Here is a 27,755-nt window from a genome sequence, read left to right on the forward strand (position 1 = left end):
ACTGTGTCCTAACTGCTGCCTGCTCGCCCAAAGGCTCCAGACCGGCTCTAGGTTAGGAAACCCAGCCGAGTTCTCTGCTGTCAGGTAGGCTGAGCCACATCCCCTCCAAGGCCCAAACCCAGCTCCGGTGGGAGACGGGCCCTTCCAATTCTTCTTCCTGGTTCCTCTCTCAGCCCTAAGCTACCATATAGAGTTACCCTATACCTATGGGCAATCTTCCATCAGAATTTAACTGTTCTTTACATTCAACTTCTCTGTTTGACGCACTGTGTGGTTTTCATCTCCTGACTGGACCCAGACTGCTGCAGTGACCTTGCCCTGAAATTGGAAGGATGTTCTCTCTTGGTATAAAAGTCTAGGTTGCTGTTTATTGCTGCCAGCTCTTCAGGGATATCGTTCGCTGTCTCATGGCTTCCACTGTTTCTGTTGACAAGTCAGCTGATGCTCTAACCATTGTTCCTTGGAAGGAAAACTGTCTTTTATTGCTGGCTCTTTAAGAGTTTCTCTTTACCTTTAGTTTTTGGCAGTTTTTACCATGGGGTGGAGAGATGTGGTTTTCTTTTATTTATCCTGCTTGAGGTTCACAGAGATTCCTGAATCTATGGTGTACTGTCTTTGTTATGGCTGAACTGTGTGTCCCCCACCCCAAAAAAAATTCCTGTGTTAAAGCTCTAATCCCTGGTACCTCCAAATATGACTGTATTTGGAGACAGGATCTTTGAAGAGGTGATTAAGTCACAATGAGGCTGTCAGGGTGGCCCTCATCTAATATGACTGTTGTTCTTATGAAAATAGGACAGTTTGACACAGACACACACAGAGGAAAGGGCATGTGAAAGACACAGTGAGAAGGCGGCTGTCTGCAAACCAACAAGAGAGGCCTCAGGAGAAACCGCCCCCGCCAACACCTTGGTCTTGGACTTCCAGCCTCCAGAACCATGATAAAATAAAGTTCTGTTGCTTAAGCAATGCCCTCCTCCAAATCTGGCACTTTGTTATGGCGGCTCAAGCAAACTAATATAGTCTTCCATCAGTTCTCAGCCATTATCTCTTCAAATATTGTTTCTACCCCATCTCTTTCCTTTTCTCCTGGAATTTCAGTTACATGTATGATAGATTTCTAACCGTATCTTATCCTCTGTTTCTTACTCTCTTCTATTTTCTGTCCTTTGACTCTGTGCTTCATTCTGGTTATTTTCTTTCAAGCCTTCTTATGTCACCAATTCTCTCTTCAGCTGTGTCCAATCTGCGGTTAAACCCATCCACTGGGTTCCCAACTTCATTGAGTACACTTTTGAGTTCTACAATTTCCAGTGAGCTCCTTTTTGTGTGTGTGTGTGTGGTATGCAGGCCTCTCACTGTTGTGGCCTCTCCTGTTGTGGAGCACAGGCTCCGGACGCACAGGCTCAGCGGCCATGGCTCACAGGCTTAGTTGCTCCGCGGCACGTAGGATCTTCCCAGACCGGGGCACGAACTCGTGTCCCCTGCATCGGCAGGCAGACTCTCAACCACTGCGCCACCAGAGAAGCCCCCAGTGAGCTCCTTTTTATAGTTTCCAGCTCTTCACTGAAATCCTCAATCCTGTTTTTTATCCCTTTGAATGCAGGAAACATAGTTATTTTAAAGCTCATATCTAATAACCACTTTATCTGCATTCCCTGTGGGTCTGCTTCTTCAGTCTGTTGTTTCTGTAGCTTTTGTCATACTGCCTTGTCTCCTTACATGCCTGGTGATCTGTTATTGTGTCTAAACACTGTATTTACCGAATTGAGGTTTAGGATGATGTCATCTCTGTCCAGAAAGGATTTACATGTGTATGCTGGTTGTCTGGGGCAGCAGCTATCCCGGATGATCTCAGCACAATTTCAGGGATTAGGATTATGTGAAGTTGGTGTGAAGTGAAGTCCTGCAAGGGTCTGTCTACTCCTGTTCACCGTCACTTATAAGGTGCAGCCCTTTGGGGTCCTAACTCAAAACGAGGTGGGCTGACCAGGTCAGGTTGCCTTGGAGGGTCCCTGTACTCATTTCCTGTGGCAGCTGTAACAAATTACACACAAATTTGGTGGCTCAAGACAACATACATCTATTTTCTTACAATTCTCAAGGCCAGAAGTCTGAAATCAGTTTCTCTGGGAAAAAATCAAGGTGTAGACAGGCTTGTGCACCCTCTGGAGGCTCTGGGGAGAATCCGCTTCCTTGCTTTTTCCAGCCTCTGACATCTTCCCACATCCCTCGGCTCACGGCCCCTTCCTGCGTCTTCCAAGCCATCAGTGTGGCATCATCCTTCAGTGGCCACATGGCCTCACCTTCTGTCTCTTTCTTCTCCCTCTGCCTGCCTCTTATAAGGCAAGTGTTAGCACTTAGGGCCCAGTCAGATAATCCAGGACAATCTCCCCATCTCAAGATCCTTACTCACATCTTTAAAGCCCCTTTGCCATGGAAGGTAACACTCACAGGTTCCAGAGATTGAGACCTGATGTCTTTGGGGGCAGGGGCATTACTCAGCCGACCAGAGCCCTGGACTCCCACTCCTGTCCCGGCACCGCATGTAGCTGTTGAGGCATCACTCAACATCTCAGAAAGCATGCTCCAGGATAACCGTGGCCCCGATGCCATGCTCCCCTCCCTGAGCCTGTATCTCCCCTGAGGCCCTGCCCCATTGTTAGTATTGCTCCATTTTCTAGTTATCCTTCGTGGGAGGGAGAGTCCCCCAACCCTTCTAGGAAACAGAAGTTCACCATGCTCTCTCCATGATGAAGTGACAGTGGGCAGGCGTCAGGCCCCAAGTGAGATCTCCCCGAGGGCTGGGAGTTAGGTTTTCCTATGTGCCAGCCTTGGTAGTAGATCATAAGGACCCTGACTTTTTTTTTTTTTTTTTTTTTTTTTTGCGGTACGCGGGCCTCTCACTGTTGTGGCCTCTCCCGTTGCGGAGCACAGGCTCCGGACGCGCAGGCTCAGCGGCCATGGCTCACGGGCCCAGCCGCTCTGCGGCATGTGGGATCTTCCCGGACCGGGGCACGAACCCGCATCCCCTGCATCGGCAGGTGGACTCTCAACCACTGCGCCACCAGGGAAGCCCCAGGACCCTGACTTTTATGTTTAAATTATCAACTCATTCTAAGTATAGAGCACTTTAGGGTTCACATTAGTTACTCCATTTAGTAGTATTTATAGCACTATTTATTAACTACAAGCTATGTGCCAGATTCTGGGCAAGCACTTTCCCAATTATTCTCACTTCTAACACTCACACTGAGCCTGCAGCGTGAGGACAATTGTCATCCCTATGAGATGGAGAAACTGAGGCTCAGTGGGCATGGATAGACTGCCCAGTCTTGCACAGCCAGTGAGCAGCAAAGTGACGCTTTGGACACAAATATTTCTGACTTGAAACCCTTATGCTTCCTTATGTTGCGCCTAGGAACACAAACACGTGAGAGGCTTGAGCGATGCAGCACGGCAAATTCCTCACTTCAAATCCTCCTCCTTCCTGTTTTTAGTTCTTTCCCTGGTAAAATGCTTTCTCTGGCCCAGGTGAGTCAGGGAGGGGGTCCTAGAACTTGGAAACAAGACCAGTTTGACCTACTTTGAGAGAAAACTGTACCTCATACGAGTTTCCAGAAAACTTGGCTCACATAAACCCCGAGCCCCAATTAAGGGGAGGTGACCCTCCCAGGGACAGAGACAAGGTGGGAGTCTTGGAAGCCTGCAGGGGCCCCAGGCATGGAGGTAATTCTTGAAAGCTGTGGCCTAACCCAGGACAGTCTCTGCTTGCTGGGGACACCAGAGAGAGCAGCCGATGGGGACCAATGAGGGATTAGACTGTGTTTAATCCAGCAACATCTCTGCCAGGACAAGGGGGATCTCCTTTCAGAAAGAATCCCTGGGGGAAAGAGAAGGGTTACTCCTTGGGGGTTTCAGCCTGATAGAAGTAGCTGTTGAGAATAACTAAATCCATGTGTCTCATTCCAGGGCTCTCCTGTGAGAAAGGAGGATTCAGTCAATAACAGATCAATCATTGTAGCTCGAAACCCTTTGATAAATGAGTACAGCTAATACCAAGACACTGATTTCTAAAAACCACCCTCTAAAAGGAACCAAAGCTCCTAGGAAAAATGGCTAACTCCAGGTCTGGGGCAAAGAAGGTATGCTGTGGGTCTGCAACATGTGGCTGGTATAATAAAGAGTTACTAACAAAGAATCCAAAAATCATGGGGACACGTCCAAAGGACAGGACGGGCTCCCACCACTCAAATCTGGGATAGTCTGAACATTAAAAAAAAATTAATGACAGTGATAGATGGTAGCACACTGCAGGGGGAAAAGGAATATATACATTAGGTGTGGAGTGGGGGAGGGAACACTCTGTTCAGAAGAATGGACACGATTAAATGGAGACAGAAAAATACAACTAGAAAATCACCGCTTTTTGGCCATCATTGTACTCATTGATTCACGCAAGGACCACGGATGGATGCTGAAGCCACTGGTGAAGGGATGCTGGGTCATGAACTATTCCCACAGTCTCAGAACATTACCTGCTGGGTTGCCGATGAATTACCAAGGGAAAGGCATCTTTATACTGGAGAAACCAGGTGGAGACCACCTTAACCAGGTGACCAAAGGGGACAAAATGACTTCATGCGCCTCCCGGCATGACATACCGGGAAAGGCACAACAAGTGTTTGACCTGAATCTACAGTGAGGAAAAAATCAGCTAATCGAAAGCAAGAGACACTCTGAGAAATAAGTGGCCTGAATTCTTCTAAAGCGTCAAGTTATAAACCTTTTATGGCGGGGGGTGCTGTGCTAGGTTAAAGCAGAGCAGGAGACATGGCAACTAAACACAACCTGTGATCCCTGACTGGATCCTGGCTTAAAAAAAGAGCCATAAAGAACATTACTGGGAGGCTTCCCGGGTGGTGCAGTGGTTAAGAATCCGCCTACCAATGCAGGGGACACGGGTTCGAGCCCTAGTCTGGGAAGATCCCACAGGCCACGGAGCAACTAAGCCCGTGCACCACAACTACTGAGCCTGCGCTCTAGAGCCTGCGAGTCACAACTACTGAGCCTGCACTCTAGAGCCCGCGAGCCACAACTACTGAAGCCTGCGCGCCTAGAGCCCGTGCTCCCAACAAAAGAAGCCACCGCAATGAGAAGCCCATGCACTGCAACGAAGAGTAGTCCCCGCTCGCCGCAACTAGAGAAAGCCCGCGCACAGCAACAAAGATCCAATACAGCCAAAAATAAACTAAATAAATAATAATAAAATTTTTTAAAAAAAGAATATTATTGAGTGGGGAAATCTGAATATGGATTTATTCTAGAAAATAATACTGTATCAATGTTAAATTTCTGGAGGGTGATCACTGTTGTGATGGTTAATTTTATGTGCCAGCTTGGAGAGTGTTTTTGGATAAGATTAACATTTATATCGTTCAGTTTGGGGTAAAGCACGTTGCCCTGCATAATGAGGGTGGGCTGCATGCAATCAGTTGAAGGCCTGAATAGAACAAAAGCAGGTCTCCCCAAGGACCAGGGGATCCTCCAGCAGATGGCCTTCAGGCTCCATCTGCACCACTGACTCTCCTAGGTTTCCAGCCTGTGGGCCCACACTGCAGACTTTGGACTTGCCAGTCCCCATAATCACATGAGCCAGTTCCCTATAAAAAAAATCACGTTAGACAGATAGATAGATAGATAGATCCCCTTCCAATTGCTTCTGTTTCTCTGGAGAACCCTGGCTAATACAATCATGCTGTGGTTGTGTAGGAAAACATCCTTGTTCCTAGGAGATGTGGGCTAAAGGATTCAGGAGTGAAGTGTCATATGTCTGCAACTTGCTCTCAAATCGCTCAGCAAACGAGAAAGTGTGTGCAGGATGTTAGGGGGTAGGAGATGTGTGTGTGTGTGTGTGCATGTGTGTGTGTGTGTGTGTGTGTGGACAGAGCACGAAGGCAGCTGTGGTTCAATATTAACCATCACTAGCTCTAGGGAAGAGCACACAGAGTTACATTGTTCTATTCTTCCCATGTTTCTAGAGGTTCTAAATGTTTCAAAATAAAAATGCCAGGCGGGGAGGGGGACTCCTTTGATGCCTTCCTATTCCCTTTGAGTCTAGTTAAGACTCAGCACCTTCTGGGAGGCTGCTGGGTGTTGGGGACCCAATAAGTGGCACCCCACTTCCCTGTCCTGGTGCTGAGCCAACTGAGAAAGAAGGCAAAGGAGTCAGCAGATAGGAGGCAAAATATCAGCTCGGCTATGGGCAGCTGATGACGCTGGCATGGAGGAATGACCTGGTGAGAGCAGCTGGGCCCCCCGCTGCCGCCTGGCCTGGAAGCAGCCCCCCAAGGAGACGGAGTCTGCAGAGGAGAGCTGCCTTCCTGGGCGCTGGTCCAGGCGGGGGAGGGAGGGCAGGTCCAAAGAAACTGCCCCCGCCCCCGGACCTTTGATGGCAAGAAAGGTAGACCAGAGAGTCAGCCAACCGGCAGGGCAGCCCTCCTCCTCCCGGGGAGCCGAGGACGGGGCCAGGTATGGGTGCCCTGCAACAAGGGCCTCGGTCCCCCTCACACTGCCCGTGCCCACCTGTGCTCCACGGCCTGCTCTTCCTGGGCTTCTCGTGACCCAGAGCCACCCTGGCCTTTTTACTCAACCACTGTGGCTTCCCCCGCCTCTCCCTGCATCTCCCTGGGGGCTGCGAGCCCCCTGCACAGTGCTGCGTCCCTCCCCCGCAGTCCCCACCCCTCCCCAGTCGCTGCTGCTGTTGCTGCCCTTGCCTGCGGACATCTGTCTTGGTAAGGGGACCAGGGAGGTGGCTCGAGCCTGGCCGCCCTCCACGGTGTCCACTTGGGCACAGAAAACTCACCACTTTGGCACTGCAAATCCCAACCCCGCCCCCGTGACGCTGGCTAAACCAAGCACTAGATGCAGCTGTGACGTGGGTGTATATAAATCTGGGTATGAAATTGACCTTAGGGCCAAGTCAGCACATCTGCTGTGGGAGGGGCTCTTTCCCTCCAGGTGAGGCCTGGGGTGTACCATGTGTCTGTCCCTGTCCCTAAATTCTTCTGGTCTCTGGCCTCCTCTTGGAGCCCCAGCTCTGACTCTGGGGCAAGGGGAGACACCCTGGGTAGCACCTGGACCCAGGTGGTGGACCACCCGGTGTGTACGGATGCTCACTGAAGCCACCAGAACCTCTGGATGGTTCGAAGCAGACAAGGGGGCTACTCTGTGACCAGCAATCCATCCCTGGTCATGTGGGCCAAAGAAATCCCCACACGGCTCATGAGGGGATGGTGCAAGCCTCCTCCCTCAGCGCTGCCGGGCTGCTGGGAGCTGGGGGAGACCTGCGGGCCTCCGAGGGCTCCGTGGCGGCTTAGGCCACAGAGCACGATGCAGAGTGAGGGGGAGCAGAGTAAGCACTGGGAATGCATATATGGACAAGGGCCAGAGCACGTGCAAAAGCAGGGCTCTGACCCTCGGCCTGCAGCCGCCAGCCCCGGGAGCCAGCCTGCTGGGAGTCGGACCTGCAGGAGGGCAGACGGCTGTCTCTAGTGACAAGCCAGGAAGCCAAACAGCCACCGCTGGACAATCGGCCAGGACTCGATCAATACTGATGGCCTCCCTAATCGTTGTCCTGCTTCCGACTCAGGACCAACCCCAGAAGGCCCCGGCTGCTCCCTGACCAGTCACCCGGGATGCACCCCCTTCAGTCACCCTGAAGACCCCTCCCCCCAGGCCCCCAGCAGGGCACCCTGAGCCCCCTTTTCTCCACTGGGAAGCTCGCCCACGCCTCTGCCTGCCTCCGGGTCTCCACCAAACACAAGTGACAGTGGCCGACCCCCTGTTCAGCCAGCTCCAAGCAAACAGACTTCACTTTTCTCCTTTGGCTGCTCTTCGTTTATTTCCTCAATGAACAGAGTAATAGGGACAAAGCTTTAAAAACATAGAACTTGGAACTTCCCTGGTGGCGCAGTGGTTAAGAATCCGTCTGCCAATGCAGGGGACACAGGTTCGAGCCATGGTCCAGGAAGATCCCATGTGCTGCGGGGCAACTAAGCCCGTGTGCCACAACTACTGAGCCCGCACACCTAGAGCCCGAGCTCCGCAACAAGAGAAGCCACCGCAGTGAGAAGCCCCCGCTCGCCGCAACTAGAGAAAGCCCGCGTGCAGCAGCGAAGACCCAACGCAACCAAAAATAAATAAATAAAATAACTTTTATAAATTAATGAATGAATGAATTAATTAAAACACAGAACTTAGTGAAACCACGTGAGCCATGCATCACAACTTCGCTGGCATGAATTCAACTTACACGCACACACATGTGCTCACCAGAAGCCCCAGCAAACCAGAAGCAACCCACAGACCAGCCCCTGTAGAATATGGAGGGGAACAAAGGGGCTTTGGGGGATGGTGTCATTCTGTTTCTTGACCTGGGTGCTGATCACACAGGTTTAGTAAATACGGTGAAAATCCTTCTAGCTCTACACTTAGGATCTGTGTACTTTTCTGTGTGGATTTTCTATGTGTGTGATTTTTCAATTAAAAGTTTACTCAAAATCCATGCCCAGAAAAAATCTGTGCACACTTTATAAAAATGAAGATGTGCATTAAACACTTACAACAGTCCTCTGGGGCGGAGGGGGGCAGGAAGGCGAGAGCGGGGAATGGGGGTAGGGGATCATGGGCCATGAAGTGAGGACAAGCCCAGCCCGGCGCCCCTCCGGACGGAGCAGAGGAACCAAGGGGTTGAAGTAGAAAAGGAGATTCACGCCGTATCACGACGTCCTGGGTTGTATTAAGAGCCTTCACTCCTCAGACAATGAGAATTGTAAAAGCTGCCAACACTCAGAGCCGTGAAAGTGTGGCTCGACCCTAACTGGGGGGTGATTTTTTGATCTCCATCAAAGCTTTAAACACGTGACTTTTTTGACCCAGCAATTCGTTCCACTTCTAGCAAGACACGTGGTTGAGAACCGGCGGGCAGGCGCTAGCAGGCAGCCACCGCGGCACCGCTGCGGCGATGTGTCTCAGCCAGGACACTGGGAAACACCAAAGTGTCTCTCAGCATCAGCCTCATGATGTGCATGGGGGACAGTCAGACCCAGACCCAGCCAGCTCCCGGCCACTGCAGAATGAGGTGGCCTCCCACCCACAGGGCAAAGGCCCAGGACAGAGCGAGCACGGACAGCAGGTGAACAGGAGGCACCAAGTTCTGCTTCTGGAACACAGTTCGACATTCATATATGTACTGAACAAATCACAGCAAATCTGAAAGTCCCCACCAAGCTGTGGGGTGGTCACCTCGGGGCAGCGCTGGGCGGCCGGGGAGGGTCCCCCGTACCCTCCGATGCTCATGTTCCTCACGGCAGATGCACCGCTTCTGCAGTTTTTAGATGAAACCCAGGTGGGAAGGGACAGGCTAGCTGAACGCGACACCCGGTTCCTTGTCGTGAGAAGGGCCTGGAAGAAACACGTCCTGACTCCGTTTTGTCCTGTGCTTGCAGAAGACCCAGGCCAGGAGCAGGGAGCTGGGTTCTCGACCGCAGTGGGAACTTGACCCGGCCCCTGCTCTCCGGGCCAGGGCTCACTAGCAGATCGCAATCCCGGGAGCTGAGCAAGATCATTTCCTGCTGCCCATCAGAAGCTGCTCCCACAGTTGCCCTCTCCCCTGGCCACCTGCGTCCAGCCTCAGAAAGGCCTGTGGTTGCCCACCTGCCTGCAGGCCATCAGCCACCATGAGGACAGCAGCGGGTGGGGAGACACTGGCCTGGCCAAGCTCACCCATGCTGAGCTCGGAGCATCCGGCTCTTGGCTTCTCACTTCTGACCCTGCCCAGGTGGTTCCCTCTGGGTCCAGAGCAACCTGCCCCACCTCCTGCCCCTTCTTGCCTGGTGGGTCACCCTCACCTGCTGCCGTGCACGGACCAGCCCTCCAGCCTTCATGCGTCTGGCTCATCATCCAGGTACTTGTCAGCCAGGCCCGTGGGTCTGGAGGCCACCCTGGTGTAAGGGTGTCGAGGCACCTCCTTATCCCTGGGGTTCAGATGTGGTTACTGAAGCAGGGAAGGGCCTGCAGGTCCCCTGACCCCAACACATCCCTGCGAACGGTGCCCTCATTAGCCCCTGTCCAGTCACTCCCCTCTGGAGAGGGGTTAAATGGGGGCCCCAGAAAGATATGCCCACATCCTCACCCCCAGAACCTGCGATTATGGCCTTATTTGGAAATAGCAGATGTAATTCAGGCTCTTGACACGAGACCATCCTGGATTTTAAATGGGCCCTAATCCAATGACCGGTGTCCTCATATGAGAAAGGAGGGAGACTGGAAACACAGGGACACACAGAGGAAACCGTGTGAGGACAGAGGGAGAGCCAAGCCACCCCGAGGACTGCTGGAAACGGCTGGGAGCCGGGAGAGGGGCCCGGAACAGACCCTCGATCGACGTCACCAGAGGAGCCACCCTGGAACAACCTTGGTGTGAGACTCCTGGCCTCCTGGACTGTGAGAGCAAATCTCTGTTATTTTAAGGCCCTTAGTTTGTGGCAACTTGTTCCAACAGCTCTAGGACACGGACACGCCCTCTGGGGCCCCAGTGAACACATGGCCACAGAAGAGGGGCTGCAGCCCCCTCTGCTCTGGGCCCTGCACCCCAGAGAAATCACAGCACATCCAGCATCCAGCATCCAGCGGGTCTCACTTTCCCAAAGCTGATGCCACTGGGACAGATGACAGAACACAAAGCTCAATGGACCCTCTCTCCAAGGGGACCCGAAAATCTGTCTCAGAGGTGTCCCCACTCTGCATGGTGTGTGACAAGCCGACTTCATCTGTCGACGGCGCTGCTCAAGCCGCCTTTGGGGGAGGCCCACAGAATCGCGTGGCCAAGAGGGGGGCCAGTCCCACCAGCCCCACCCCACTGGCTCCCAGCGGCTTCTCCCTGCAGCTCTTGGGCTCATGGACATGGCCAGAACTCGGCCTGCAGGGCGGATCAGGGGCCTCGTGCCAAGACATCAATCTCCGCGGCTGCAGTTTTCCCTTGTCCTTTACTGGCTCAGAACAGTGTGAAGTCGCATCTGGAGATGGACACTGTTATTTAGCAAAAGCGAATGTTCTGCAGGGTCTTTCTTGTCAGGAGAAAACACAGCTGAAGCCTCTGGGTTTGGCCAATTTCATGTTCTTTCTCCTTCCTGTCAGTCTGTCATTAGTCACTGTCTGAGTCAGCTCGGCCTGTCACGTAACAAAATACCACAGATCGAGTGGATTAAATAACAGAGATATATTTTCTCACAGTTCCAGAGGCCAGAGGTCCAAGATCAAGGTGTTGTCAGGGGCAGTTTCTGGCGAGGGCCCTCTTCCTGGGGTGCAGACGTCCATCTTCTCGCTGTGACCTCACATGGTGGAGAGGGAGTGAGCTCGGGTGCCCCTTTTTATAAGGACACTAACCCCAGAGGGTCGGGGCCCCACCCTCATGGCCTCATTTAACCTTAATCAGCTCCTTAAAGCTCCCATCTCCAAATACAATCATACTGGGGGTTGTGGCTTCAACATGTGAACTTGGGGGACACAATTCAGCCCATAGCAGGTGTCTTTATCCTCTTGGGATTTCATCTTTTGCATTTGGTCCAGTACACAGGCCTCTGCAGATGGAGACAAAGGCGGGCTCTGCTGTGGACAGAAGCCCCCTCCTCCATGGAGGCTCACCCCCCCGAGAATCCCAAATCCCCACCTGGCTGGTGAAAAAGATGCCCTCCTCGACCCAACTCAAGACAGCCACCACAGAGCCCTTTCTCAGGCCTCAACCTGGGCCGGCAAAGACTTGACCAAACACCACTGTAGTTTCTAACAGCTCAAGGCAGCCTCCCTAGGAGGACCCCAGGCCCCCTTGAAGAGCCTGCTTGGGAAGCTGAAGGCTGACAAGAACTGACTGTTTTTTCCAGCCCATACCTGAGGTGGGCGTGTGTCCCGGCCTCCATGGGAGGGGAGGACCTAACTCCACAAGCACAGTCAGCAGATCCAGATGGGCGTCACATGGACCCATGCCCCGTTCCACTCGTTGTAACCTTCAGCTCCCCAACTCCACCAAGCCCCCATCTCCCTACTCCCTCTAAGACGCTCAGTCACCTCTGCACAAATCCAAGTGAAGCTCGGGACACACTGGACTCTTCCCTACTGTGACAGTTATCACTGGTTGAAATCTGTCCTTGCCACTGTGGCCAATGGCCGGCTTTGTTATCTTTGACACTGGCCACCAACCCAGCGCACATGGGGTCTCCACAGTTAAGCCTCATTCTCATGCCAAACAGCAGGTCAGAGCATGAAGAATCATCCACTCGCCTATCCCTTTAACAACCCTGCCTCCTACTGTGTGCTGGCATTCGCAGTGGACACGCTTGAACTTGAACTGCTTACACTGGCAGTCCAAGGCAGTGGGTGCTGTTAGGAGGGGGCCAGCCAGCAGGGGGCTGGGGTCCCAGCGGGTGCAGAGAGCCAGGCTGAGCACAGCACGTGGCGGGTGACACATGGTGTGTGGAGGTCCCCGTGCACACACACTGCTCCTGCCATGCTGACTGGCCTCTCCCCTGACATGCCAGCAGAGTTCCAAAGTTCTTCCCCCACTGGAGAAGCTGCCCTCCTCACCATAGTCAGGAATCCTGACTGGCTCCCGAAAGGTCCAGACTGGCTCCTGAAAGGTCCAGAATGCCTCCCAGGGCAGCAGCCCACACCCATGAGCAGACTGTGACCGTGGACATGACATGAGCCTTTGCAACAGGGACACGCCATGTCCACTGCCACGCCCCATGAAGGGCTCCCATGTTTCTGGACAACAGCACCACCCAGAACCGCCTGCTTCCCCAGGCGCCAAGCTGGGGGACGTGTGTTAGGGCCAGGAGCTGGGGAGAGGGCAGGTGGAAAGCCCGGCCCCAGGCCTGCATCCCCAGCACAGCATGTCTGGGGCTCTGCCCCCATGGCTGTGTGCCCTGGGCAGGTTACTCAGCCTCTCTGAGCCAATCCATACAGAGGAGCGAACACCTGCCCTACGAGCCAGTGTGGACACACGTGCTGGGTGACAATCAGTGCACCCGGGCCCTAGGTGGAAACTATGTTCACCTTTCAAGGGACAGGAGCTACTTCTCTGAAACCCAGTGGGCTGGCTGTGGCTCATGTGGAAGGGGTGCCCCAGGGATGACGTAAGAGTTGTCTCTCTTTCCTCACAGGCTGAATATATTAACCCACCAAGGCCACTATCACTATTGCTACTATTTTATTATAAGCTGAAACCTGAACCAGGAAAGGAAGCATCATGTGCAAAGGCCCAGAGGCAAGAGAGAGGGGCTTCACCCTCAGAACCACCGGGGCGGGACCCGGCTGGAGCAGGGGCGCATGGGTGAGTGTGCCAGAGAGGCCTCCAGAGTCAGGTCAGGACAGGGCCTCACGACTGCAATGGGGTTTGAACAGACATGGCAGAGTCAGATTTCCCTGTGAGCGGACTTGCTCTTGCTAAAGTGTGAAAGACACACCGGGGTGTATGAGGCCAAGGAGGAAAGAGAAGGCTCTGAGGATTCAGGTATGAGACGGTGGGTGTCCAGGCCTGGGCAGGGCCAGAGGGAGGATGCCACAGAGACCAGAGCTATCTAAGAGGAAGAAACAGCAAGGCTGGCACGTGTCAAGGTGGGCGCGGTGCGGCTGAGGGGACTGGAAGCATAGGTACCATCTTTCATCATCCATGGCACCTGGAGGCCCAGCCTTGGCTAGACAGAGCACTCAATTCCAATTGGCCAAGGACACTGGGAATGGGTGTTGGGAGACAGACTCCCACACCACGGAGCTCCCAAATCCTACAGGGCCCCGCCTGCACTCACGGCACAGTAATTCTCATCTCCCTGTACACAAGTGAAGATAATCAGTCTCCATCTGGGGTAGGAAAAGGGGATAAGCATTGTTACCCGCATGAGAGAAGTAAAAAGACCGCTCTGAGAGACAACTATGATTAATAGCAGGGGTTTTGATTTATGAGGGGAGATTAAAGGAACCCAATCTGGATTGCTAGAGGGGGTAAGATGGGCCAGAGCTGAGGGACATGCAGCAGAGGAACATCAGCCCTGAGAAATTCCATTTCAGGGCTGATCTGTGGGGTAAGACCGGCAGAAAAGCTGACAGATGAACACGCAGTTTGAAAGTACGAAATGACTTTCCAATTTTTTTTTTTTTTTTTTTTTTTGCTGTACGCAGGCCTCTCACTGTTGTGGCCTCTCCCGCTGCGGAGCACAGGCTCCAGACGCGCAGGCCCAGCGGCCATGGCTCACGGGCCCAGCCACTCCGCGGCATGTGGGGTCCTCCCGGACCAGGGCACAAACCCGTGTCCCCCGCATCGGTAGGCGGACTCCCAACCACTGCGCCACCAGGGAAGCCCGACTTTCCAATATTGAGAGGGGATTTCCTGCCAGGAGTGGAGAATCGCCCCACAAGCAGCAGAGAGCAGCAGCTCCCTCTCTGGACGTGCAGTTAACACAGGACTGCCCACACGTCTCTCTGGTATGGAAGCCAGGCCCTTGGTGTCCAGAAGTCACTCATCCAGGGGGCCATGTAGGACTCAGGTCCTAACAGAGGTGACAGGAGGTTCTCTGACCTGGCCCTTGAAGGGGTCTGTAGCCGTCAGGGCTCTCCAGAGACACAGAACCAGCAGAGTGAATGTGCGTGTGTGTGGAGAGAGAGAGAGAGAGAGAGAGAGAGAGAGAGAGAGAGATTTATTTTAAGGAATTGGCTCGTGTAATGGTGAGGGCTGGCAAATCCAAAATCTGCAGGGCAGGCCAATGAGCTGGAGACCCTGGGAAGAGCTGAAGGCCATCTGCTGGCAGACCTCCCTCTTCCTTGGGGACTTCAGTCCTTTTCTCACTAAAGCCTTCACGTGATTGGGCAAGGCCCACCCACGCCACAGAGTGTCGTCTGCTTGACTGCAAGTCTACTGATTTAAATGTTACTTTCATCTGAAAAATACCTTCACGGTGACACCTGGACTGGCGTTTGACCAAATATCTGGGCGCCGCAGCCCAGACAAATTAACACGGCAGGCAGACTCTAGCACATGCAGGGAGTGGCCAGTCTGGGCTCCAATGTCGGGGCAGGTCACCTGACAGCTCTCTCTCCTTGACACTGGGTTGGGGCCCCAGCTCTGCCACTTACAGGTGTGTGACCTAGGGCGAATCACTGAACTCCTCCGGGCCTCAGTGTCCTCATCTGTAAATGGGGACAATCACAGTGCCGACCAACAGGGATGGCTCAAATGAGATCAACACACACAAAGCACTTAGAGCTCACCTGGCTGGAAGTGAGGTACCGCTCGCTGCTCCATTACCAGGCTGCCCTGTGGCACAGTTTTTCTGTTCTTAAATCAGATCTAAACTCTTACACTTTGGGAAATAAAAACCAGCTGGAGACGTCCCTGATAACATTCTGGATATTTTGAATTTATTTTTCTTCCCACACACGTATCATATGGTATAAATAATTTTGCTTTTTTCACTTAAAATGAAACCATAAGCGTTTTCCTATATTATTAAAATCTTTCATCAGCCCCATTATTATGAAAATGATATAAAATCTTCTAGCACACAAATATATAATAACTTATTTATTATCATCTATTGTTTCCAAATTTTTACTATTGTAAATGATTTTCATAAACATTTTCTCACCTCTTTATTTCTTTGTCCAAATTCTTTTTCCTCCCTTAATTCCCCAAAGTGGAATTCCAAACCAAAGAGGAAGGCTCTTGAGAAGCAGTGATGAATCATTTCCCAAAGACTTGTTTTAATTCAGCTGCCTAAAAGCTGGGTAGTGGCCTCCTCTGCAGCTGCTCAGACCCCACAATGTGCATTTTAGGGGCTACTCTCTGGCATTGCCTTAATCTCTTTTCTTTCTTTTCCCTTTAATGCCCACAAAGTTCTAGTTGTGAAAACTTTCAATCCCAGGCAGAGCAAGGTGGCACACACCTGGGTGGGTATTCATCATTCAGAACTCACAAATGATAGATTTTTCTTACAGTTTAAGAAAGTTCTTATAGTTTCTTAAATTCTTATAGTTTCTTACAGTTCTTACCGTCATTGCTTGAGGTCCTTTTATTATAAGGAACAAAATACTGCAGACACAGGCCTCCTTCACATCCCTGGGGCCTGTCCTCCCTCCTCTCCCAGGGCAACAATTACAGTGAAGTTGGCACATGGACAGCTAGTCTACACTTTCATTACTATGTGTCCATAGAGAAATTAGAAATTGTTTTGGGGTTTTTGAAATGTATGTAAACGACGTAAAGCGTTAATTCTGCACCTTGCTCCTCCCTAAATGTTGCATTAAAACAAACTAAAACACGAAATAAACAAAAAACGCCTCTTAAGGACCCTGGCAGGACCTATGTCACCTGCGCTAATAACATCAGGTCTCACCATTTCCTCCCTTCCAGAAAACAAAGCTCATCATGAGTCCAGTAAAAAACATACAGATGTTTTTAATTTCCAGAATCACATGGTAATGAAAATGCTACATATCAGAACTTGTAGAGAACAGCTAAAGTTGTTCTTACAGGGAAATGTGTAACCTTAACAGTTTACACTGGAAAAGAATGACTGAAAACCAATAAGCTTTAAGCATCTAACTTAAGACATAAAAGTAACAGCTGAATAAACCCCAAAAAAGTAGAAGGAAGAGAATAAGTGAAACAGAAGACAAAGAAAAATATAAATAACCAACGTCCATTATTTGGGAAGGCTAATGAAATACATATACTAATCTCTGGCAAGAATGATCAAGAAAAAAAACACATAAACAAACAATATTTGGAATTAAATGGATACGACTATAGATATATTAGAGATTAACATACTAATAAAATAATATGATAAGAATCTTCATGACAATACATTTTAAATTTAAAATAAAATAGACAGGACTTCTCTGATGGCACAATGGTTAAGAATCCGCCTGCCAATGCAGGGAACACGGGTTCGAGTCCTGGTCTGGGAAGATACCACGCGCCACGGAGCAACTAAGCCTGTGCACCACAACTACTGAGCCTGCACTCCAGAGCCTGCGAGCCACAACTACTGAGCCCACATGCCACAACTACAGAAGCCCACGCACCTAGAGCCCGTGCACTGCTACTAAGAGTAGCCCCCACTCGCCACAACTAGAGAAAGCCCATGTGCAGCAACGAAGACCCAATGCAGCCAAAATTTAATTAATTAATTAATTAATTAAAATAAATAAAATAAAATAGACAAATTCCTAACAAGAACTATGACAACTGAACTTACTGAGGAAAAAAATTAAAATTTGAAGAGCCCCATGATTTAAAGTAGGATAACTGGGGCTTCCCCAGTGGCACAGTGGTTAAAAATCCGCCTACCAATACAGCAGACACGGGTTCAAGCCCTGGTCCGGGAAGATCCCACATGCCGCGGAGCAACTAAGCCCCTGAGCCACAACTACTGAGCCTGCGCTCTAGAGCCTGCGAGCCACAACTACTAAGCCTGCATGCCTAGAGCCCGTGCTCCACAACAAGAGAAGCCACTGCAATGAGAAGCCCACACACCGCAATGAAGAGTAGCCCCCGCTCGCCGCAACTAAAGAAAGCCCAAACACAACAATGAAGACCCAACACAGCCAAAAATAAAATAAATAATTTTTTTTTTTTTTTCGGTACGCGGGCCTCTCACTGTTGTGGCCTCTCCCGTTGCGGAGCACAGGCTCCGGACGTGCAGGCTCAGCGGCCGTGGCTCATGGGCCCAGCCGCTCTGCGGCATGTGGACCTTCCCGGACCGGGGCACGAACCTGTGTCCCCTGCATCGGCAGGCGGACTCTCAACCACTGTGCCACCAAGGAAGCCCCTAAAATTTTTTTAAAATAGGGTAACTGAATCAATAGTTTCTTATAAAGAAAGCACCAAGCTTGAATGGTACCAAACTTTCAAGGAACAGATCATTCCAGTCTTATCCAAACTCTCCCATTCTGTGAGACTGGTATAACAATGGATGCCAAAACCAGAGACAAAATGCATGAGAAAGAAAAATTTAGCTTATTTCATTCATAAACAAAGATGGAAAAATCCTAAACAAAACATTAGCAAGCAGAATCCAGCCTTATACACAAAATAAAGGTAAAAGTGAAATGTAAATACACCATGACCAAGATGGGTTTATCCCGGTAATGCAAAGATGATGTAACATTAGAAATTCTGAAGTGTGGTTCACCATATGATCAGATTAAAGGGAAACATGATCATCTCAATAATGCATAAAAAGATTTTGATAAAACCCAACCACCATGATGTTAAATAAAACAAAGAAACATTTAGTAAATGAGAAACGGAAAGACATTTTCTTAACTTGAGAAGTATATCTACCAAAACCTAAAACAAATGTCATCTTTCCTGGGAGAAAACTTTAGAAGCACATTCTCACTGCTTCTATTTAACACTGTACTAGAGATCCCAGCTACTCCAGTAAGGCAAGGAGAATAAATACAAGTGTAAGAAAGTAATAACGACTCTCATTCACAAACAACATAAGAGGCCTACCATCAAATCATTAGAAGTGCTAAGAGAATCCAGAAAGCTTTTTGGACGGAAGCTTTACAGAGAAGACTCAATTCTATTTCTATACACCAACAACAAACAGAAAATGTAATTTTAAAAATATACCATGTAATTCTAAAATATTTATTTACAGTGATGTCTTGGATATATATTTTCCTTTAATAATTAATAAAACTAAGAACTGAGAATAGCAAAAAAAAAAAAAAAAAAAAAAAATATATACCATGTAGGGCTTCCCTGGTGGCGCAGTCGTTGAGAGTCCACCTGCCGATGCAGGGGATGTGGGTTCGTGCTCCGGTCTGGGAAGATCCCACATGCTGTGGAGCGGCTGGGCCCGTGAGCCATGGCCGCTGAGCCTGCGCGTCCGGAGCCTGTGCTCTGCAACGGGAGAGGCCACAACAGTGAGAGGCCCGTGTACCACAAAAAAGAAAATAAATAAATAAAAATAAAAATATACCATGTAGAATATCAATACAAAATATTAACTACCTAGAAATAAATCTAATAACTATGTGCCAGACTTTTATGGAAAAATACTTTTGAGATATAATGCATATACAGTTAAGTCCCCCCTTTTTGGTGCACAGTTCTGAGCCTTCATCTAACCACCAGCACGATCAGGATGGAGAGCATTTCCATCACCTCAAAAAGTTCCCTTGTGCCCCTGAAGCTGTCCTCTTGGGCCCAGTGTCCTGTGTACCCAGTGGAGTGTGTATGGTACTTAGGACAACACCATCCAATACTAAGGGGCTGAGCTAGGGAAGGCTGAGTGGTAACAAAGAACAGGATAGACAGGAATGTTCCATTACTGTGACCCTACTGGACAAAAACTAACAGGTTCTTAGGCACAAAGCAGTTGGATGTTTTGGTTCAGTGGGACAACAGCTTTCCCCACACCCATAGGTTTCTCCAACCTCTAGCCCTGAAGCCCAGAGAGGTTAAGTCATGAACCCAGAGTCACAAAGCACCTGGGTGGCAGAAGTCCCAAACTCTCTGCCCCTCCACGGCCGCAGACACCCTGCTGTCCCCCGCACAATCACAACCTCCCCACCATGAACTCTTCTTCCTGGCCTTTCTCTTCAGCCCAGAGGCCCAAGGCATAACAAGAGGAGGCAAGTGCAAACACCACATGAGCTTCACACTGACTTTTAAATGGTTTGCTGAAACAAGGCCTCCAAAGGCAGGTTTAAATTCTACCAGATGAGGTCAGGAGGGTGGCGACTTCTCAGTGGCTGCAGGGAGTGGGGTGGGAGGGACTCGGCTGCCTCTGGGCCTCGGCGCCAGGTCCACCACCAAAGCCCTTATGTCCCCAACAGAAGGGGTACCTGGCTTCCCGGCCCACCCCACCTGGAGATCAGGTGGGCCTCAGAGGAGTGGAGGACTCCATGCCCCATGCTCCTCCGGGTCTCAGCACCAAGTCTTTGGCAGTGGGCCTGCCCTTCCCATTGCCCTGGTCCCGGAAGAGCCCCCAGAGGGCAGGAGCCAACTCCATTCAGGCCGTGTGCCCAGCTCTCAGCACAGTAACCACAGGGCATGTCTGCAGGTGAGTGGGTGGCGGGTGGAGACAGGGCACCCTCAGGCCTCCCCACGTAGACCTTCCCCTCTCCCCTCCAGGATGGCCGCCCCTCCACGCATCGGCCTGCCAGGTTCCCACCTGGGTTCAGACTCCTCAGTGTTCCCCGGAGATCCCGTGGCCCATGGTGATGGACGGACTAGACCATGAACACCTCCAAGGCAGGACACAGCTGGGCTCCAACCCTGTCTTCCCCACTTACTTGCTGTGTGACCTTAAGCAAGTCACTTAACGCCCCTGTGCCTATTCCTCATTTGTAAAATGAGGTTAATAAGAGCACCTAACTTACCATCTCACACCAGTCAGAATGGCCTTCATTAAAAAGTCTACAAATAACAAATGCTGGAGAGGGTGTGGAGAAAAGGGAACCCTCCTACACTGTTGGTGGGAATATAAGTTGGTGCAGCCACTCTGGAGAACAGTATGGAGGTTCCTCAGACAACTAAAAATAGAACTACCATATGATCCAGCAATCCCACTCCTGGGCATATATCCAGACAAAACTATAATTCAAAAAGATACATGCACCACTATGCTCATAGCAGCACTATTCACAATAGCCAAGACATGGAAACAACCTAAATGTCCATCTATAGATGAATGGGTAAAGAAGATGTGGTACATATATACAATGAAGTACTACTCAGCCATAAAAAAGAATGAAATAATGCATCTGCAGCAACATGGATGCAGCTAGAGATGATCATACTAAGTGAAGTAAATTAGAAGGAGAAAGACAAATACCATATGATATCACTTATATGTGGAACCTAAAATATGACACAAATGAACATATTTACGAAACAGAAACAGACTCACAGACGTAGAGGACAGACTTGTGGTTGCCGAGGGGGAGGGGGTGGGGGAGGGATGGAGTAGGAGTTTGGGATGAGCAGCTGCAAACTATTACACAGAGAATGGATAAACAACAAGGTCCTACTGTATAGCACAAGGAACTATATTCAATATCCTGGGATAAACCCTACTGGAAAAGAATAATAACAATAGCACCTAACTTGCATGCATTTTACTTTAGCAAATTAAACGAGCGAATACATATAAAACGTTTTCGACATTTATCATCTGTGTCCCCAGTGCCCAGGTCTCAGAAACACTTGTTGACTGACTCACTCACTGGGCAAACAACTTTGCCCCAGTCACCTCGCTACGGCCTCTTTCTGGTAATAATGCTGCAGGTGCCCAGCAGTGACGTGGAGGCCACAGAGTATAGACTCTGGAGCCAGGCTGCCAGGTTCCAATCCCAGTCCCACCAACTTCTCGCTGTGTGACACCAGGTGGCCCCTCAACCTCTCTGTTTCTGGGCTGTAAATGGAGGTGGTCATGTTTGTGCCCTGAAGAACAGCCGGGAGACGGCACAGAGGATGCGTAAAAGGTGCACGGTGAGCCTCAAGAAGTCACTGTCGTTAGGACCATTAGTAAGGATACCTATCCTTGCCCTCCGCCCCTCCTCCTCCCTGGAAAGGCTGGGAAAGGGAGGCGGGGAAGCGAGGACAGGAGAGTGATGAGGCCGTGACCACCCCGTCAGAAGGGGCTGATAAATGAAGCCGAATCCAGAAAGGATTTTGCAAGCCCCTCAAGTTGGCCGTAAATAAGGTGCTGGAGCCCAGGAAGGGGCTGCCTCGGCAGAGATAAATAGAGACAGACGGCCCGCCATCCGTCGCCAGCAACCCCACCGGAGGCCCCAGCTCCGGGGCTGGCGTGTCAGTGGGCTTCAGGAGGCTCAGCAATTACCCCCCTTTCAGTGGGTGCCCCCTGAAGATGGGGTGCAGGGACAAGCCAGGCTGGAGGGGACAAGCAGAGAGACTCGGCAAACAGTGGAGGGGCCTGCAGCCCCCGAACATCCCCCAAGTCCCAGCCCGGGGCCAGGCTCTGCGCTTAGCAGCAGAGACGGTGGAGATGAACATGGCCCGGCCCCGTCCCCAGGGAGCCCACAGCCTGTGAGAGCCCAGCCCTGGAGCGGCTGATCCAGGGCCGGGACGCTGCCTGGAAGGAGAGCCCCTGACAGATCTCAGGCAGACCGGGCGGAGGAGCAGGTGCTGAGCATGGGGAAGGGGCCTTGGCGGGGTCCCTGGTCCTGTCCAGAGGGGCAGGTGGGGCAGGCGGACAGGCCCAGGTCACGCCCACACTACCCTAGGGCCTCACACATTCGCTGACCTGACCCTACATCACCCCGGGGGCTGCTCTTATCCCCATGTACAGATGAGGAGACTGAGGCACAGAGAGGCTAAGAAACTTGCCCAAGGCCGCTTGGCTAATAGCTGACTGAGCCAGGATGTGACCCCACCCCCAACCCCCCATGTGCCTTAATGCCTCTCGGGCAATAGGGAGCCACCGAAGGTTACTGAGTGAGGGAGGGGCCTGGCTGCCCTACAAGGGGCTGGGGGGAGGGGGAACGGAGGATGAGGCTGGAGGTGGAGGCCTGAGCACAACCCAGTCCGTGGCAGCGAGGAGCAGCACCGGGACAGCAGAGCCGGGGCCACGTCAGAGTTTGGCAGTGATGGCAGCAGATCTGCCAACCCTGAGGGAGGGAGGGGCAGGTCTGCAAGCCTCCTCTGATTGGCGTTTCCCACCCCTTCCTCACGAGGTCAAGGACAGGTGACCCACAAGTCCACTTCCCAGCTCTGCTGCCAGGCCCAGCTGGTGCCCACTTCCTCTCTCTTCCCAGAACCCACATCCCCGGTCCAAGGCCAGGGCCTTCTGGCTGCTCTGAAACACAGCAATATTGATGATGTGGCTTGGGACACGCCATTTTCAAAAGTCCCCACTTTACCTTTGCTGGGGGAGGCTGGCCCCAGTCTTTGCTGTTCTGCCTTGTTGTTCACCTGCAGCTGAACTATCCAAAAAAGAGAGAAGTTGTTTCCCTCCATCGGGTCTGCGATGGGGGCAGGGAGGACAGGTGGGTGGCGTCCTCCCAGCGAAGTCTACGCGGCCCCGCCCTGCCTGGCACAGACACAGCTGGGTCTGCAAGAGTAACAAAACATGAAATTCAGATTAATGTTCTGTTTAGTCAGGATGTGACTTCCAAATCAGGCCCCGAGTCCATTCAGATTGACTGTAAGCCATCTCCCAGAGCCCATCAATCAGCGCCTGGTCCCCACACGGTCCACCAGCCCCTTTGGCATCCAAGGAAGCGGCTTCTGCAGAGAAGCCCAGCGCATCGAGACAGGCAGGCGGGGGGCTTTGTGCCAAGACAGGCCGGTTGACACGTCCCAGGCCCTGCCTTCCAAGGTCAGCGTTCCTCTCCCACCCCGACCCGGGCTTCCACACCAGCCTTCCCCCATAACCTCCGGTTGATGTGGGCTCTTCCAGCTTTATTGAGGTACAACTGACAAATGTGTAAGATATTTAAAGTGTATGTCATGGTGATTTGATATACGGATACACTGTGGGAAGATTCCTCCCATCTAGTTAATTAACACAGCCGTCACATCACACATTTATCATTTTTGCCTTTCTTTCTTTTTTTTTCTTTTTTTTTCTTTTTTTTGCTGAGAACATTTAAGTTCTACTCTTTTAGCAAAGTTCAGTTATACAATACAAGGTTATCAACCATAGTTACCATGTTTTATGTTAGATCCTCACCCCTTATTCGTCCTACAGCTGTTTGTAACCTCTCACTACCTCTCCCTCTTCCCCTATTCCCCCACCCCCCAAGCCCTATTGCCCTGGCAACAACTTTTCTACTCTCCGTTTCTAGGAATTTGACTTTTTTTTAAGATTCTGCATATAAGTGATACCAGGCAGTATTTGTCTTTCTCTGTCTGACTTATCTCGCTTAGCATGGTGCTCTCAAGGTCCAGCCATGTTGTCACAAATGGCAGGATGTCCTTTCCCGTGGCTGGATGATATTTTGGTTGTTTTTTTCCCATTAATTTTGCTGCACTTTGCCATCTGCTACCATTGGTCCACATGAGAGCCAAGAGAAGATGCAGTCACTGGCCCCTTCGATGCATTCACCTTTCCATGTGGCCCCTCCGGGCCTGGCACTGGCCAGCTGAAGGCTGTCCCTGCACTGGGACACCAAAGACACTGTGACCTGACAGTGTGCCCTGTTCCTGGAACCTCCTATCTCACGTTCACCTTTGGCAGGTGCTCGACTCTTCTGACAGCCATTTCCGCACCTGAGAAATGGGGCGACACCACCTCCTGCAGAGACCTGGCCGTGCCTGCATGTGATCGGCTCAGTGATGCTCAGCAAGTATTTATTCAGGCCTCCTATGTCCCAGGCCCCATCCTGGGCGGGTAGGGGGGTCAGGGGTGGACACTAGAGTGAACATTTGGACCAAACTTTCTGCCCTCACACAGCTGACGTTCCAGGCAGTGGTTCTTAACAGGGATGGGTTTCTTCCCCCAGAGGCCACTTGACAATGTTGAGATGTGTCTGGTATTCACAAACCTGGGGGTGGGGCTGCTCCTGGCCTCGGGTGGGTGGAGGACACAGATGCTGCTCAACGTCCTCTAATGGACAGGGCAGGCGCCCCACAGAGGGTGACACAGCCCAAAACAGCAAGAGTGCTAAAGCTGAGGAGCACTGTTCTAGGGCGAGAGACAGAAAACAAGACAAACGAAGAAAACGAACAGATTGCTGGAAAGTGCTAAGAGCTAAAAAGTCAGCCCCATGCATGGAAGCAAGAGCCAGGCTCCATCTTTCCCAGCACAGCAAGAATGAGATTTCGCAGGCAGGAAGTGCCCCCAAGCCTGAGACCCAGAGGCAGGCTGCCCACCTGGCACTGAACCAGGCTGGAGATGGCCCATGGTAGCTGCTGGTGGACACGCCTGGGCCCCCAGAAGCCCCGCTGCAGCCTTTACAGCAGGCCCCGGGACCCAGAAGTGAATGGGGCCAGGCCCCTGCCCCCCGAGACCACCAGCCTAGAAGAGGAAACACACACACCGTGCCCAGTGCCCTGGCCACCTGTGGGCTGTGTGCTCTTCAGCAGGTGGCCTGACCTCTCTCTCAGCCTCAGTTCTCCCATATGTAAAATGGGGACAGTGGTGGGACTATTTTAGGGTCAAATGGGACCTAGTCATAGGAGTTGCTCAGTCAAGGGTCACTGGTGTCATGGTACACAGTGGGGGTGGGGGGGAGGTGCTGGAACACTGAGAGGAGGGAATGGCGAGTATGCCATCGGGACACAGAGGAGCTCAGAGAGGCTTCCCTGGGAAGGGACACCCACCTGGGGTCTCAAATGCAGAAGTTCACCAGGTAGTTAGATCAGGAAGGAAAGTAAGACAAAGGGACCCACTGGGTGGGTGTCACTGGGGCGTACATGTGTGTGTTTGGGAAGAAACTGGGGGACAGGGAGGGACAGGGCAGGAGATGACACTGCAGCCCAGCACCTGCAAGGCCGTGATTGTCATACCCAGGACTTGACTTTACTTCATCCTCACCTCCTGACTGCCCCTGACAGTCTGCTCTCGACTCAGCAGCCAGAGGTTCCCTTGAAACCCAAAGTCTGACCTTTCTGTCCCATCACAGGCAGTGTGCAAGCCACTTCCTTACAAAACACCACAACCTATTGGGACTGACATACACACACCGCTGTATTTAATTTAATATTAATTCTTTAAAAAAAAAAAAAAAAGCCCATCAGGGCCAAACGCCTTGCCCCACCTCCAACCCAAGGTAACCCTGTCTGGATCCAGCTGCATCACTCCCTTGCTCTCCTTCACAGGTAAGTCGGCATCATTGCCAAAAGCTCCGTATTTTGTTTTTAGATTTGTAAGTTATGGCGCTTATTGACTCTATAATCTTTTAAACGTACCTTCTCTCGCAATATCATATCGTTAATTAAGATCATCTGTTTCGTCGCACACAACTGCGGCTGTTCATTTTGCCGGCTGTGTGGCATTCCACTGGGTGACTATTCCGTAGCTGACTCGTCCAATCTCCGGGTGACATGCACCGGGCTGGTTCCCAGGCTCTGCGAGGGAACAAAGAGCTGCTGAGAACACTCTGCTGCGTGGCTCCTTCTGTGCCGGTGGAACTGCTGGTCCTGAGGCACTGAAGGCCCACCTTTAGGAGCTCCTACCAAGCCTGTTTCCAAAGGGGTGGCACCAACTCGCACTCCCACCTTCTACGGACAAGCCTCCCGATTGGTCCACATGCCTGCCAATGATTGGTCGGGGCATAGGCACGTAACATCCATCTGGCCAATGAGATTGAGGAGAGGGCTGCCCCAGGGGATGCCGGGAGATTCCCTTAATTCCAGGAACGAGTCAGAGGCGGGAAGCGCCTCTCCTCTTCATCTGGACGTCATTATGTCCGGATGTGATTCTCCAGCCACCTTGTGACCACCAGGACCGCCCAGCAGAGCAGAGAAATGGAAAGATCTGGGTCTTAGCGTCCATCAAGGAGCCCCTGAATTAACCACCCCTGGAGCTGCCCTGCCTTTGGATTTCCGCTTGTTACAGGGAACTGTGAATTTCTTTGTTGTTTTAGTCATTCTGAGCCGAGTTTGCTATTACTTTCCGTTGAATGTGCCCCAGCTGCCTCCCCACCTCGCTGTCCAGCAATTCCGTGGTGACTCACTCTCCTTTGTAGCAAATTCTTTTTCTGCTTAAATCAGCCAGAGTTGATTTCGGTTACTTACAGCTTAGAACCCTGATGATACAGAGGAGAGTCTGAACGCAGGCCTGTCTGCCAACGAGCAATGGCGTTGAGACAGAAATGAGGGAGTGTGCTCAGAGGTGGAGATGAGAGAAGGTGGAGTTCCGAGGGTTAACCACCCCCTCTCAGGTGGGAACCTGGGAGGTCACAGGGCAGGAAAACAGCAGGGGGCAGATCCTGGAAGGACTTGAACATCGAGCAGAAGAATATTGAGTTTATTCTTAAGGTCATGAGGTTTTGACCAAAAGGGTCACCTACTGGAATTGACATTTCAGGGAATTTGCCTGGACTTAGGGGCCTTGGGGAGGGGCCTCTGGCATCCTCTGAGCTCCTCCAGAGCCTCCAGAGCCAGTCAGGTCCCCACACCATCTCAGCGAATCCACACAGCTCCCTTCTGAGGGAGAGATTAATCTCTTTTCCAGATGAGAGGTCTGGGGTGCAAATCGGGAAGCGACCTGCCCACGCTGGCCAGCTTGGTAGGGGCACAGTGAGAATTGACAGGCACCAAACCTAGGCTCTTTCAATCACATCCTGCTGCAACCCCATGCATTAGAAGAGAGTTTGCACTCCAGGTCTGATCCTGCCAAAATCATCTGTGCTGCTCCAGGAAGGGAGAAACCTCTACACCGATCAGCAAAATGTTTCTGTAACTCTTAAGAGCCAGTGACCAGGTCACTAGCTTTAAGGCTGTCTCGTCACACGGCTGCCAAGGCCAATAAGTGATATTTCATCTTTTTATGCAACATTAGTTTAAACAAAGCCTTTGCCAGATGACGATGCTTGTTTGTGTTTAATAAAGGCAGTTGAAGACATCTTAGAGCAACGCAGGGGCACTGAGGGAGAAAGGTCGAACTTTGTCAAGGTCTCAGGGCAACCAGGGGTAGCTCTTAGACCCTGGCCTGGGAGGCAGAGTCCAGAAGCTGTACTGCTTCTGCAGGCAGCTACAGAGAGAGGAGTCTGCC

This window comes from Hyperoodon ampullatus, assembly GCF_949752795.1.
Source record: "Hyperoodon ampullatus genome assembly, chromosome: 1".
Lineage (NCBI taxonomy): Eukaryota > Metazoa > Chordata > Mammalia > Artiodactyla > Ziphiidae > Hyperoodon > Hyperoodon ampullatus.